This window comes from Tarenaya hassleriana, unplaced genomic scaffold (assembly GCF_000463585.1).
Source record: "Tarenaya hassleriana unplaced genomic scaffold, ASM46358v1 Cleome74, whole genome shotgun sequence".
NCBI lineage: Eukaryota > Viridiplantae > Streptophyta > Magnoliopsida > Brassicales > Cleomaceae > Tarenaya > Tarenaya hassleriana.
In genome coordinates this window covers 263,187-279,176 of record NW_010969940.1, presented here as the reverse complement: position 1 = coordinate 279,176, position 15,990 = coordinate 263,187, and positions in this window count along the sequence as shown.

Here is a 15,990-nt window from a genome sequence, read left to right as displayed (position 1 = left end):
ATCCCTAATGGTGTGTGACTCTGTAGGCCCATTCGAAGTGGTAGTGGTTTCGGAAACCCTTTCCCGAACCACAAGTCATAGTTAGCCTCTAGCAAGATGCCATGACCACCCCCTAGAATAGAGTTAGAGGTGATCTAACAAAGCCAGCAATAGTTCGAGTTCTGATCCTTTTTCTCACGATGTCGTATGTTGAACAAGGGCATGGTATGAGCCACCCTTCAAGTTCAACCGCTTACTCGTCTAGGCAAACCGACTGATAAAATAGATGTACATTCATCTATAGCGTGGCCACGCATTTTCACAGTCCGATTTCCACGAGGGGCCCAGCGACATCTCTCCTGCGTAGGAGGTGACAAGTCATGTATTGCATGTCTACTATCTGCATATGATTCGTGAACGTATCTGAGCAACGCCGTTATGATCATCCGGTTAAAGACGACGTTTGACGCAGTCAAGACACGTCACTCCTCATATCAGATACTCTAGACATCTTAGGTCTGAGGATCCAAGAACGAACCGTTGTATGAGATTCAAGTCATGACTCATGTCCATGTGACAATCTCATGCGGGTCATCCAGTAACTCGTTCCAAACGAGAACCCATGATTGTGATTTGCGTCTAATGCATATGATCATAATCATCTATCACACATCATGCTGGTCTTAATTCATCATTGTTCCCACAATGATAACTGACCAGAGAATTTAGAATCATCTGCAATGATTCAAGGATATTTACCGTAATATAACAAACATGCTAATCATATAACGGGAAAAGTAATGCATTCATAAACCAATGAATCAATACATAGTCAAAATGTCATATCACGGATCATCGTAGAGCATTACAACCAACACAATGATCGAACTAGAAGCCGTGGTCAGAGGCTTATCCTTCGTAAGGATAGATCGCATGGTGAGATAAACCAGATTCCTGTAACAGATATGTTCTACAGAAAAAGACAAACATACAGAAAATATGCAAGTCGCTTAGTACACTTACTAACACAGATAATAGATGCAATATGACAGACTCCCACTAAGAAAAACACCCTCAATGAGTTTCTAAGTGAGCTAGGATCCATATTTCACATGCTTTTGAGTCAGCTAGGGCTTGACGCTCAAAACCATGCTATTTAGGTAGACAACACATTGTCAATCACATCCTATGTGATTCCTAGATGAGTATGAGATAGTGATACGCTATCACTGCATGTTCCTGTTGGGGATATCTACGGGTTCCTAGCATGCGATCATATCGATCTAGGGTTTGGTTTACTAGGTTTCATGCAGCGGAAGAAAGATCTAAACCTAGTCAAACGTCACACGCAACCAAACTCGCAAAACCCGAAAGATCGTGTATATCACCAAGGGAATCGTTACTTACCTCGTTCTCGATGAGACTTGATGTTTATTTCGATCCGGGGCCTGTTCTAAATCACCTAGGACTGAAGTTACAGTCCCTCTACACGTATCCACACCGACGGGAAGGATTCCAAACGATTTGGAACGAATCTGCTAGGATTAGTGAAGAAAAGGGTAACTCAAGAGACGAGATCCAATCCCGGGACAATAGAAATCGAAGAGAACAGGTTCTCTAGGGTTCTAGGATGTTTCTCTGAGTTTTAGGTCGGCCTTAATTAAGTTTGGACGAAATCCCAAACTTAAATAAGATTAGAAAACCCTAAAATCGAATTTTGGAAAGTTTCCCAGATTCCGGTCCGCTGGACCAGGAGCTTGGTCCGGCGGACCAGGCTTAGTCCGACGCTCGCGGACCGGCTGACCTGAAGGCTTGGTCCGGCAGACCACGTGTGGTCAGCTCCAGACCAAGACCCTTCTTGGTCTTTCCGGTCCACCTGGCTTCTGTCTCGGTCCGTCTGACCCACTGTCTGGTCTGCGGCTGACTAACTCTTGGTCAGCCGGACCAGACTTGGACAGATGACCTCCTGACTGACTTCTGGACCTCCTGGGCTGACTGACTTGGTCCGGGGCAGACCAAACTTGGTCAGCTCCGGACCAACGCACTGAAAACTTCTTTTCATGCTCGTTTCGGTCAAATCTCGTTTCCATTCTTCGTATTCTTCACGTATAAGTCCATCCCTATTGGTGTGTGACCCTGTAGGCCCATTCTAAGTGGTAGTGACTTTAGAAACCTTTCCCGAACCACAAGTCATGGTTAGCCTCTAGCAAGACACCATGATCACCCACTTAGAATTGAGTTAGAGGTGATCTAACAAAGGCATTAACAGCTCGAATTCTGATCCTTTATCTCACGATATCATATGTTGAACAAGGGCATGGTTTGAGCCACCCTTCAAGTTCAACTGCTTTCTCGTCTTGGCAAATCGACTAGTAAAATAGATGCAACTTCATCTATAGCGTGGCCACGCGTTTTCATAGTCCGACTTCCACGAGAGGGCCCAGCGATATCTCTCCTGTTAAAGAGGTGACAAGTCCCATATTGCATGTCTACTATCTCCATATGATTCGTGAACGTATCTGATCAACGCCGTTATAATCATCCGGTTAAAGACGACGTTTGACGCAGTCAAGACACGTCACTCCTCATATCAGATACTCTAGACATCTCAGGTATGAGGATCCATAAACAAACCGCTGTATGAGATTCATGTCATAACTCTGTCCATGTGACAATCTCATGCGGGTCAACCAGTCACTCATTCACAACGAGTACCCATGATTGTGATATGCATCCAATGCATCGATCACACCTCATGCTAGTCTTAATTCAACATTGTTCCCACAATATTGACTGACTAGGGAGTTTAGAATCATTCACTAATGATTCAAGGATGCCGAAATACAACAAACATGCTAATCATATAACGGAAATATAATGCATTCATAACTCAATGAATCAATACAAAGTCAAATGTCATATCATGGATCATCCTAGAGCATTACAACCAACAATAAATCCCTACAAGGTTAAATCCCTAGCTACAGTGAAACGACTATTCACAACCCATAACAACAAACGAGTTCAAATCAATAGGAAGAAACATAGAAACAGATAAAGAAGACTCGCAGCGATCTCTCGACAACGATTCTTCAATCTCTGCTCCCGAGAAACTTCGTCTTGAGGCCTTGACAGTTGCTCTACTAATGGGCGATAATAGCTTGAGATTTCATGAGGTATATGTGACTTGAACACAATGAAATCTTGACTGAATTCAAGTCAGTTCAATCAAGTTGTTCCGATCATATCGGTAGAATCAGAATCTCTGCTTAGACACTTGAAACTATGCAACAATTGCATCTAACAAAGTCTGACGAACTGACTCAGTCCGAGTCAATACTTGACTCAGTCCGAGTCAATATTTGACTCGGTCCGAGTCAGAAGCCGAAATCTCCCCAAATCAGTCCGAACCAAAACGTGACGAACTAGACAACCTTCTGTACTGACTCGGTCCGAGTTAACACTTGATTCGGCCCGATACAGAAGCCTCAGGTCAAGTCTATTCGATTTTGATTCGTTCTGACTCTGTCGAGTCAACACTTGACTCTGCCCGAGTCAAAACTCTGATTTTGTCGTTCTAACTCTGTCGTTTTGACTCGGTCGAGTCAAAACTCTGAGAGACACTTTCAAGCTACGAAAATTAGGAATTCACCCTATTTCGATGCGCCATCAAGCCGTCTACTTCCAGAAATTTATCCATGCATCGAATAACATTCATGATATTATTAAGCATGCATAGATCAAGCCTATCATGCAATTCTAACCATTAAAATCATGTAGGTAAGCAACAAGCACGACGATATACAGAGAACCAGGCTCTGATACCATTGTTAACGAAAATTAGGAATTCACCCTATTTCGATGCGCCATCAAGCCGTCTACTTCCAGAAATTTATCCATGCATCGAATAACATTCATGATATTATTAAGCATGCATAGATCAAGCCTATCATGCAATTCTAACCATTAAAATCATGTAGGTAAGCAACAAGCACGACGATATACAGAGAACCAGGCTCTGATACCATTGTTAGGTTTCGCTACGGATTCCTAGCATGCGATCATATCGATCTAGGGTTTGGTTTACTAGGTTTCATACAGCGGAAGGATAATCTAAACCTAGTCAAACGTCACACGCAACCAAACTCATCCGTAAAACCCCGTATAATCGTGTATATCACCGTGGGAATCGAATACTTACCTCTTTCCTGAAGAAACGGAAGTAGGAGTCGATCCGGGGCATATTTAATCACCTAGGACTGAAAGTAGCAATCGATCCAGGGCCTGTTTTAATCACCAAGAGCTGAAAGTACAGCTCCTCTACACGTATCCACACCGACGGGAAGGATTCCAAACGCTTTTGGAACCGATCTGCTAGGATCTGTGAAGTATATCAAGTGGGATCTAATCGCGGGAGCTAAAACTATTAAAGAAACGATTTCTTCTGAGTTTTTGCTCTGTCTTAGGGTTCTGAAAGTGAGTTCATCAATTAGGCCGGCGTCCAACACCTCCTTATAAGTTAGAAACCCTAATCTTTGTGAAAAGAGACTTTTTCCGAGTATTGACTCGGTCCGAGTCAGAACTCTGACTCGGTCGAGTCAGAACGAATCAGCCCAAGCCCATTGTCAACTCTTGACTCGGCCCATTTAGTATTGACTCGGTCCGAGTCAAAACTTTGACTCGACCGAGTCAAAACATCAGCAAGCCCAAAACACTTTCTGGGCTTCGACTCGCATGGAACTGACTCGGTCCGAGTCAAATACTGACTCGGTCCGAGTCAGAAGGTCCCGACACTCTGATTTAATACGGACTCGCATGGAACTGACTCGGTCCGAGTCAAATACTGACTCGGTCCGAGTCAGAAGGTCCCGACACTCTGATTTAATACGAAAACCATTTTTCCGACCAAATCCAAGTCTTCCTTTCCGATACTTCACATATAAGTCCATCCATAATGGTGTGTGACCCTGTAGGCCCATTCGCAGTGGCAGCAGCCTCGAGAACCATTCCCGATCTACAAGTCATGGTTAGCCTCTAGCAAGACGCCATGACCACCCACGTTGAATTGAGTTAGAGGTGATCTAACCAAGGCAATAACAGCTCGAGTTCTGATCCTTTATCTCACGATATCATGTGTTGAACAAGGGCATGGTTTGAGCCACCCTTCAAGTTCAACTGCTTTCTCGTCTTGGCAAATCGACTAATAAAATAGATGCAACTTCATCTATAGCGTGGCCACGCGTTTTCATAGTCCGATTTCCACGAGAGGCCCAGCGATATCACTCCTGTTAAGGAGGTGACAAGTCCCATATTGCATGTCTACTATCTCCATATGATTCGTGAATGTATCTGATCAACGCCGTTATAATCATCCGGTTAAAGACGACGTTTGACGCAGTCAAGACACGCCACTCCTCATATCAGATACTCTAGATATCTCAGGTCTAAGGATCCAAGAACGAACCGCTGTATGAGATTCAAGTCATGACTCTGTCCATGTGACAATCTCATGCGGGTCATCCAGTCACTCGTTCACAACGAGTACCCATGATTGTGATATGCATCCAATGCATCAGTCACACCTCATGCTAGTCTTAATTCATCATTGTTCCCACAATATAACTGACCAGGGAGTTTATAATCATTCTCTAATGATTTAAGGATACCGAAATATAACAAACATGCCAATCATATAACGGGAAGAGTAATGCATTCATGAACCAATGAATCAATACAAAGTCAAAGTGTCATATCACGGATCATCCTAGAGCATCACAACCAACAGGGTTGTGTTTTAATGCAAGAAGAAAATGTGATAGCATATGCATCCAGACAGCTGAAAAGACACGAGGAGAACTATCCGACTCATGATCTGGAGCTAGCCGCGATAATCCACGCTCTAAAAATTTGGAGATCTTATCTTTATGGTGAAAAGGTTAAACTCAACACCGATCATAAGAGTTTAACCCATGTCTTTCACAGAAAGATTTGAACCTCCGACAAAGACGATGGCTAGAGCTGATGGCTGATTATGACTTGGAAATTGCTTACCATCCGGGTAAAGAAAATCTCATAGCTGATGCATTGAGCCGGAAGAAGATACTGTCTGCTATCAAAGTGTTATCCTCATCACAAGAGAATATAGCAGAGCTATCGGTTATATTGGGTCATTTGATGATTGCAGAGGATGAATAGTTCCACGATCTGAGAACGTGAGTAATTTCAGAGCAGCGTAGTGATCCAGAACTCATGAAGTACATACAGGAGATTGAGCGATATCGCAAGAAAGGGTATCAGTTAGATGACGCCCAAGCGTTGAGACTGCGTAACCGGCTTTGTGTACCGGATAATGGTGAACTGAGACGAAAAATCTTGCAAGAAGCTCATCAGTCCATGTTAGCGATTCATCCAGGAGCTAGCAAGATGTATCGAGGCTTACGACAGTGGTATACGTGGCCCAACATCAAGAAAGACGTCGCAAATTTTGTTGCGCGATGTCTGATGTTTCAGCAAGTGAAGGCTGAACGACAAATGCTTGGAGGAAAGTTGCAGCCATTAGAGATTCCGGAGTGGAAGTGGGACTCTATAGCAATGGATTTTGTAGTTGGATTGCCAATAACTCCGACAAAGAAGAATGCAATTTGGGTGATTGTGGACCGATTAACCAAGTCGGCACATTTCATACCGATCCGTACACAGTTGAGAGATTGGCACAGATCTATGTGGATGAGATCGTCCGATTACATGGAGTGCCGAGTGAGATTATCTCTGACAGAGATCCTCGCTTTACTTCAAGACTGTGGAATGCGATACAGGATGCATTGGGAACGAAGCTGAGGATGAGTACGGTATACCACCCCCAGACAGATGGGCTGTCGGAACGGACTATCCAAATGCTTGAAGATATGGTGAGAGCGTGTATACTGGATTGGGGATTTCCGTGGGATCGACACCTGATGTTATGCGAATTTGCGTACAATAACAGCTTTCATACTAGTATCGGCATACCACCTTACGAGTCACTGTATGGACGGCCTTGTAAGACGCCACTCTGTTGGACAGAAATCGGAGAACGACGAAATTTTGGGCCTGAAATTGTGGAGGAAACGACTGAGGTTATCAAAAATATCAAAGTTAACCTGAAAGTCGCCCAATACCGTCAGATGTCTTATGTAGATAAACGGAGGCGAGATTTCCAACTAGAAGTGGGCGATCAAGTATTCCTTCGAGTACAGGCGATTCGAGGACATGCAAGGTTTGGTAAAACGGGGAAACTCAAACCTCGTTATATTGGGCCGTATCCAGTAATTGAAAAAGTGGGAGCAGTGGCATATCGAGTGGAGTTACCGGCAGAACTCGGTAACATATATGATGTATTCCACGTGTGCATGTTACGGAAATATGTGGCAGATCCGTCCCATATTATACGGCCGCAGGAGATTGAGGTTACCCATAATGTACACTTTCGTGATGAGCCGCTACAAATCGTGGATTACAAGACGAAGCAGCTGCGGAATAAGGAGATTCCCTTAGTCAAAGTCTTGTGGCGGAGTCAAGGAGTTTTCGATATAACGTGGGAACCGGAGAGAGAGATGCGCGATCATTACCCCCACCAATTTGGTACGTAAATTCCAACTTAATTCCATTCGAATTCGAGGACGAATTCACTTTAAGGGGGGTATATTGTAATAATCCAGTTTTTCAAAAAAAAAAAGTCCAGACCGTCGGGTCCAGAGAGCCCAGAACGGACGGACTACGTAGACGCGGAACGGATGGACCATGCAGTCCCGGAACGGACGGACCAGACAGTCCCGGAACGGATGGACTGGACTGTCGGCAGCGACGAAAGTTGTGATTTTCGTCCGGATTCGACCAGAAAGCGGTCGGGACGCACTAATCCCTACTAGAAAACCCGACTTTTTGACCCTAAGCGTGATTTGGTCCACCCTGGATCTGGATTTCTGCTGAAAAATCGCCTAATTCGAGCTTTAATTAACCCATCTCTCCCCTCACATATTCATCACTTTCAAACTCAGAATTCTCTCTCGAATCCGAAGCATTTATGCTCAAATTGGTTTCTACAAATCCGGAGGAGCATCACCCAGAGTGCGGAATTAACTCGAGGTGAGTGAATTCGAGTTTAATTCGGAAGTCTGTTGACATGGGGTTTTGGGTTTTTGGGTGATTCGTGCAAAATTGATGTTTGATTCGTGCTCAACATGAGATTTTATGAGTTTTAGTGTATTACCCATAGCGAATCGGGCATGTTTGAGTGTTTTTGATGAAATCCGAAGACCAGAACATCCGGTATGAGGTCAAACCGTCCGTTCTAGGTCTGCAGGAGAAAACGCGTCCAGAGGTTGAAGACGAAGTACAGACTGCCCGTTCTGGACAGTTCGGACCGTCCGTTCTAGACAAGTCAGGCCGTCGGGTCTGGACACTCCAGAACGTTCGTTTCTGAATCGACTGGACTGATCAGTCTAGCTTCTAGACCGATCGGTCTGAACGAAAATCAGTCCGGCCGGTCTGAGACCAGACCGACCTGAAAAAAAAAAGAGTGACGAAACCTTAAAAATTCATCAAGTGTGAAAGTGAAAAACTAGACTAGACAGACCTAATATTACCCCGGCTCAAATAGTGAAAGAGTGAAAATTTAAAATAGATCGAAAATACGGGTCAGACCGGAGCCAACGTAGTCTAGACCCAAAATGAATAACAGGTAAGGTTAAAAACCACGGAATGAACCGAACTGGTTATCCGGGCGGACCGGGACCAGATAGGTCATACCAGAGGTACAATTCCATAATATGGATGGAAAGACTCAAAGAAAATATATAAATAAATATAAAAGACTACGCAAGCGGAAATGCATGTATAGTAAATAAACTATATAAATGCGTGTGACTCTGGTAGTTGGCATGTCGTTAACGTTAATTCCAAAGGGTTCGGATTAATATTTAGCGCGTGATTGTAGAAACGGACGTTTCGGATTGAATGCACGATGCTTGCAAGATTGCGACCCATCTATGGGCCATCTGATCTGGGTCGGTTGCCATCCATATGGGATATGATGTGAATGCGGAGATGATATAATCGCGCCAACATCCGAATGATAGGACGGTTATGGGCACCCCGATGACTTGCGTAGATAGCCGATTGTAGTCGATACTATTGCGTGACGAGGAACATACGGTTCTTGGAACCGCGCCAACAATTCCATTAGCGACGGAGCGGACCCCGGGGTATGAGTATCCCGAGGATGAGGCGTTAAACATACCTGAGATTCGGATAGATTGGGGTCTCCCAAGGAGGTGGTACAGACTTAATCTGCCAGGTTCGGACCCGAACCTAACAAGTAATTCCGCGGCGGATGGTCGGTGAGGAGGAGTTGCAGTGATTGGCTCTCCCATTATAGTCGATGGCATCGGTTGAAGCCGACGTCTGGTGAACTCCGATATTAAGAGGTGACATCAATGCCGGAGCGAGGTGACATGCCTAGTATCGAGAGGTGACATCGATGTTAGGATGGGGTGATGTGTTCGGGCGGAGAAAAATATATTTATGCCGGATCCAAGTGGTTGCGGAGTAGATGGATTCCGAGGAGAGAGTTGGTTGTGCTATGCACATGGGGAGTACATTACCTATGCATGGTGCGCGTAGAGGCGATTTGACGAACTATGTCATGTGACTTGTCGTACGGATTTGACTGTGATTGCTGATATGCTTATCATTGATTCCATATTTTTGATTCCTGTTTATTAGAATATTAATATATATATATATATATATGTATGTTCCATGAGAATAGAACTCCGGGTTACGCCCGAGTTCACTCTCTAAGCAATTAGCTTAGGGCGTTGTTACGGAACGTTTCAGGTCGTGAGCAGTAGTAGCTGAGGAGCGCACATCGGAGTCCTGGGCAGATTACTACTACCGATCATGTATAAATATGTATTTTGATACATTTATATTATGGGGAACAGTTTGTTTTATATCGGTGGTAGATTTTTAAGGTTTGTAATAATGTCATACTACCACTCGGTTATGTATAATTCTGACTGCGAATAATGTATCATATTTGTATATACGAGCGCTTTCTTCCGCTAACTCTGAAAAGAAAAGTTTTAAATTCCCGCGGATTTTTGGAAATTGAGTTTTTATTTTAGTTATCCATGTGACGCAACTCGTATTGTGGGATGCGGGTTTCGGGTATCACAATAAATATCTAAAATCTACAAAAGATTTATTTTTGGCTTTTATGTGGTTTTTAAAAAAATTTAACTTATCCGGATTTAGAAAAGGTGAAATAAAAAACTTGACAGGAGATTTTTTAGTTTTTTATTCTCCAAAAACTGTGAAAGCTTTTTTGAGTCATGATCTTAATATTGTATGAGATAAAACAATGAATTCAATAATATTTTATTAAATTTTATCAAATAAAATAGTTTTGAGATGGGAATCTAATCGCAACAATATATACATAAATATATGTACTTATGCATATATTGATTTCATAGACAAACATATATACATATATGCATAAATCAATTGATATAGGAAGAATTTCTATATATAAATGTAACGGACGATTGTAATTTCGGTGCTTCAGTAAACGTGAAAGAACATCTGTGACAAGCAAAACATTGTGGAAGGCTTCAATGAAGTTTTGAAAATAAGTGGCGCTTTAGTAATTGTGGAAGAATATTTTCAGTGTGCAACATTGTGGAAGACTTCCAAATTTTCTAAGTCAATCTCAGTGATTATTAACATATTTTCTACAAAAATCATTATTCTTATCACTATGTTTTGGCTGCGAAGCCAAAAATCTTATAATAAGGCTTTTGTGGAATGAATAGGCTTAGAGACACAATGTTATTCGGTAAATATATATACACATAGAATCTAAATATGTTAAGAAAAATATGAACAAGGATGTAAAAACCACCTATAAGCCATATAAGAAATTACAAATCCAAAGGTGACATGACAAATAGAAGCTGGCCCAGATTCCAAAACTAAGAACAAAGAACAATACCTCAGGCTTTGCCGATATTGACGAATAAAGTATTGAGATTTAAAATATGGAAACAAAAAAAAAGAAATTTGTTTATTATTATGTTTTTTTATTGTATCTTTACAATGAAAATGACTTATCTATTTATAAAAAATTATAGAATAATTTTAAAAAATTTAAAAAAATAATATATGATGGAAATAAATAAATCAAGAGATAATTAATACAATTATCATTATTTGTTAATTGATTTTGTATCTTTAATTTCTCTCAATCAATCAATTTCAATCTTTATAATTATATATTTGTTTTCTAATTTCAACATTGCTACTCAAGATTGACTTTGAGATAATGTAAAAAGTTAATCATGGAGAGAAAACCTTAAATAGTTCAAAAACATTATGAGTAATTCATTTTTAATAGAATGATTCATAGATACCAATTTGGTTTCTGAGAATTTTGATCCATCCTCAAATTAGTTTGTTTGATCATGGGATTCTGCGTTTATCTCATTTTGTTATATCACTTCGCTTGAATTTGGAGTTTTTTTTTCTGATTTCTGAGAATTTTGATCCATCCTCAAATTAGTTAGCAACTCATTTTATTTTTTATTTTTTATTTCACTTTAAGAACTAAAAAAATGAATATAATAGAAAATAAAATCTAAGATAAAATAAATATATAGATTTGATCGTAACACTACTCTGATACGATGTTGAAAATTAAAATAAAGAAGCAAAAAAAAGAGAAAAAAACAAAAAATCATTTATTATTACATTTATTTTTTCTTACCTCTTTATAATGAAAATAGCTCGTGTATTTATAGAAAACAATAATAAAATAATTAATATTATTAAATATATATTTATTTCATCATATTTCAACATAAAAGATGTTAAAGGAGATTAATTATTATATATCCTATTAAAATACCCAATGAGATTTCGAACTCCTTATTCATACGAAATGAAAAGTGTTGTAAAATCGATTGCATTGTTCCCTTCATATTAAAGTGGTAGCGGTTGGTTTAGGTGCTCTATAACGTTGTGATATAAAAACACTGATAATTTTGTATTGACATTTTCATGATTGGTTGAATGGATGAGTGTTTATTTCATTATTTATTTGGCATATTTGATGAATAATAAAATCTATGATTCGTTATATACGATCCTAAACTCCTTAATCTCATATCATTGTGAGAATGTACGAGAGGCACGAACAAGGAGCGGTTCCTGACGAGCTTCTGTGTAGGGGTATAGAGATGAATCAAACGCACCGGAATGAGAGGGATCCGAGGGCTGTGTATGTATGAGACTGCACAGTCAAAGATATCTTAAAGGAATTAATTAAGCTACTCATAGCAATAAGATGCATCTACCTTTCCGATTGCCTATCTCGAGAAAACTCCAAGGTTAAGTGTGCTAGCTTTGGAGTAGTCTTAGGATGGGTGACCTCCAGGGAAGTACTTTCCGGGATGTGTGCAAGTGAGGGCAAAACACGCTAAAAGGTTCTGTGTTGGTGTGGGTGGACATCTCTATCATTCCGTAGCAACCTCAGGTCATTACAAATGGAATCAGAGCCGGTACTCTCCCAGTACGGTGTGGTTCGAGGACGAACCAGGCGGAAGCTGGTGGGCCTGTGACAGCCCAGGATACCGTAAGAGGGCGGGACATGATCGTCGGTGCGAGGGGCACGGACAAGGAGTGGCTCCTGATGAGCTTTTGGAAATGGGGTATAGGGATGAATCGAACGCACCAGAATGAGAGGGATCCGAGGGCTATGTAGGTATGGGACTGCACAATCAAAGATATCTTAAAGGAATTAATTGAGCTACCCAAAGTAACAAGATACATCTACCTTTTCGGTTGCTTATCTCTAGAGAACTCCAAAGTTAAGCGTGCTAGCTTTGGAGTAGTCTTAGTGATGAGGACCTCGGAATCCCGAGCGATGCATCAAACTATATCTTGGAGATAAAAGAACGCATGGAACTAATGATAGCTTGGAGCGGGAGCATGGACGAAAGCTTGGAACCTACGAAACTTGGAGCTCAACCGGATCGCATGGAGCTAGGAGCTCAACAGGAGAATGACGTCCCACCCGATCACAAGGAGATCATCATCCGAGATGAGTCACGAATGGTTGTACAAAATCCGAAACATGCACACTTCTATTCTCGGCCCGAACCACCGTTAACTCGAGCCAAAGCACGTACTCTTCGACAACACGTCAAACATGTTCGTCTGATGCCTTAAACGAACCTTGAGTCGAAGAATGCAAGCTTACCATCCATCGGACCAGCCAAGACTCAACTCCTCTCCATCTCAAACCTTAATTTCGGCCAAGAATAGTCAAGACACAAAAGGGAAGCTTCTTGGAGTGCAAGCAACTTTTCCAACAGCTATATTCTTCCTACCTACCTTATTAAATGCATAGGCTTCCACCCCTCTTGCATGTTTAGCATTTAATCACAAAAGAGTTGTTGAAGTTTCTACTATTTATATGTGTTTTTCATATGTAAAACTCAGATTTGGATATTGGAAAGAAGTATTTTCGAGTTGAGTTTTACTCCTCTTGTTGGTGTGTCCGACATTGTCTCGGTTTGTCCGAGAAATCCCGTCTTGGTTTGTCCGAGGCTTGTCTTGGTTTGTCCGAGACCCTATCCTTCGTTCTCCATCCATCTCTTGACTACGATTCGAATTCGAGAGCCTCTACGAGTGCCGGTGATTGGATCAAAGCCCCGCAGCCCTATCCTTTTCGGTCCTTCTCCAACCGTCGTTCGAATTCGAGTGCCTCCACGAGAGTGCCGGTGATCGTTCACGGATTATCTACACCTCCTCCGTGCGTACATCATTTTGGTATCAGAGCTGCTCGATCCGATGATTACATCTTATTGCAATCAAACTTAACAACCTATTTCGTGTCTTGCAGGAGATTGATTAGGGTCACGACTTGGAAAGGCTCTTCGGCGTCCTGAATCACAGCCTTCCCCCACGGTTGTATTGTTCCTTTCATTCACTTTGATCATTTCGAAATCTGTTTGCATTTGTGTCATTACCGATCGTATTGTTGAGTGGTTGTTGTTCGTTTCTGAATTGTTCTTTTGGCAAGAGGTACCAAGCACGAATCTGGGTAAATTGTTAGTTTGAGAGACTGTTTGTGTTCCCTAATTGAGCTTAGAAACAGATTGAAAACATCTAAGTACATCTGAAACTGTTTAGGAACCAAAACGTTACTTGTTGCGTGAAGTGCATGTTTTAGCTTGTACATGACATTGTTGCACGTTGAACGTTTCTGCTATATTTGTTCAGACTTAGTGCTGCACGTTTTGTTACTTGCATATACCGTGGCTTGCTTTCTCAGTATCGATGACAAACGTATCCAGTGACAGTTCGGTTTATAGGATGATCCAGCAGATTCAAGATCATCTCACACGACTTGAGGAGGTGAGCGAACCCGTGGAATTTGCTAGGGAGCTAAACAAACAAAGTGAGGGGAAGAGAACCATGCCTAAAAATCTAAAGAGGCCTCACCATGAACCCCTCGATGATGGCCGATTCAAGGATCCATATGACCGAGAATAATGTCGACCAACTCGTGATGAGAGGGCTGATCCAAAGTTGAAACCTTTCGTGTTTACTGGAAAGGAGGAGCCCGAGGTTTATCTTGAGTGGGAGTGCCAAATGGATGCCAATTTCGAATGTTATTCCTTGATGAACCGAAGGAAGATTCAATATGCGGCTGTCCATCTTGCCGAAGATGCCATCATGTGGTGGGAACGAGAAGAAAGCAATCGACGTCGTGCACATTATGATCCGGTTTCCACTTGGAAGGAAATGAAGATTCTCATGCGGAAAAGGTATGTACCTCGACGTTGTCTTCATGAATTGCAATATAGTTTTGATAACATTGTGCAGGGGGACAAGACGGTTGATAGATACTATGGAGAATTTGAGCAACTCCTCGCTTACTTGCGAATCGACGACGATGAAGAAGAACTCATGATGCATTTCCTAGGAGGCTTACAAAAACGAATCGCTAGAAAGGTAAAAGAACAAGTATACCATGACTTGGAACATCTTGTGCATACGGCGATTCAAGTAGAGCGACAAATGAACAAGAAGCTGTCAAAGAATGGGTGCCAACGAACGCCAACGCCAACGCGTATACCCGAAAACTTTTCCAATATCGGAGACCCAATCAAGGCGCAAAATCTTGATGCTCGAAAGGACGAAACTATCATATATAAAAGAGAAGTCCACACACGAGGTAACAAAACTTCTTCCTCGTGTACTTATTTTACTTCTGAGGTTCTGTGTTCGGAGTGTAGGAACCAAAGTCATTTGCCCAGTGGAAGTTCCATCCGACAAGAGGTGAGCATCAAGGATAACGGGGCATATCACTCAATCGCGATGGCTGTGGGGAGGCACCTTGAGGATGATTTCGAAGTTCCATCTAACAAGGAGACCAAGAGCGTGACCGAAAAGAAAGAAACGGTCGAGAATCTCGGTTTTGTGACGTAAACAAAACCCAAAAGTTTGGCAAATGTGAGTGAAGAGCGGCAATATGTCAAGGAGAATGCATTCGTAGTCACGAGTAACAAGAAGGAATATGATGCCAAAGAAAGCGAGGATGAGAAGCCGAAGGAAAACGTACTTGAAAAGTCCAAGGCGATATTGGAGAAAATCTGCAAGGACTACACAGTGCTTACAATAACAAAATGTCCACATCTCGGAACAAGCGCCCAAGAACGTATGATCAAGATCAATGGTTATGAGGACTACATGGTACCAGATGCTCCAAACAACCACACAAGTCTCATAGGTTATCCGCTAGGAGGCAACCCCGGTAATTTCGTTCCTCTTTATATTCTTGTTTATTATTCTTGTCTTAATGATGCCATAGCCCGATTTGCGTCCGAAAAAGGGGTTTGGAATTTGAAATATTTTTACGAACATCTCGGGAAGAACACTTGTTGCACTAACATATTTGCTGCC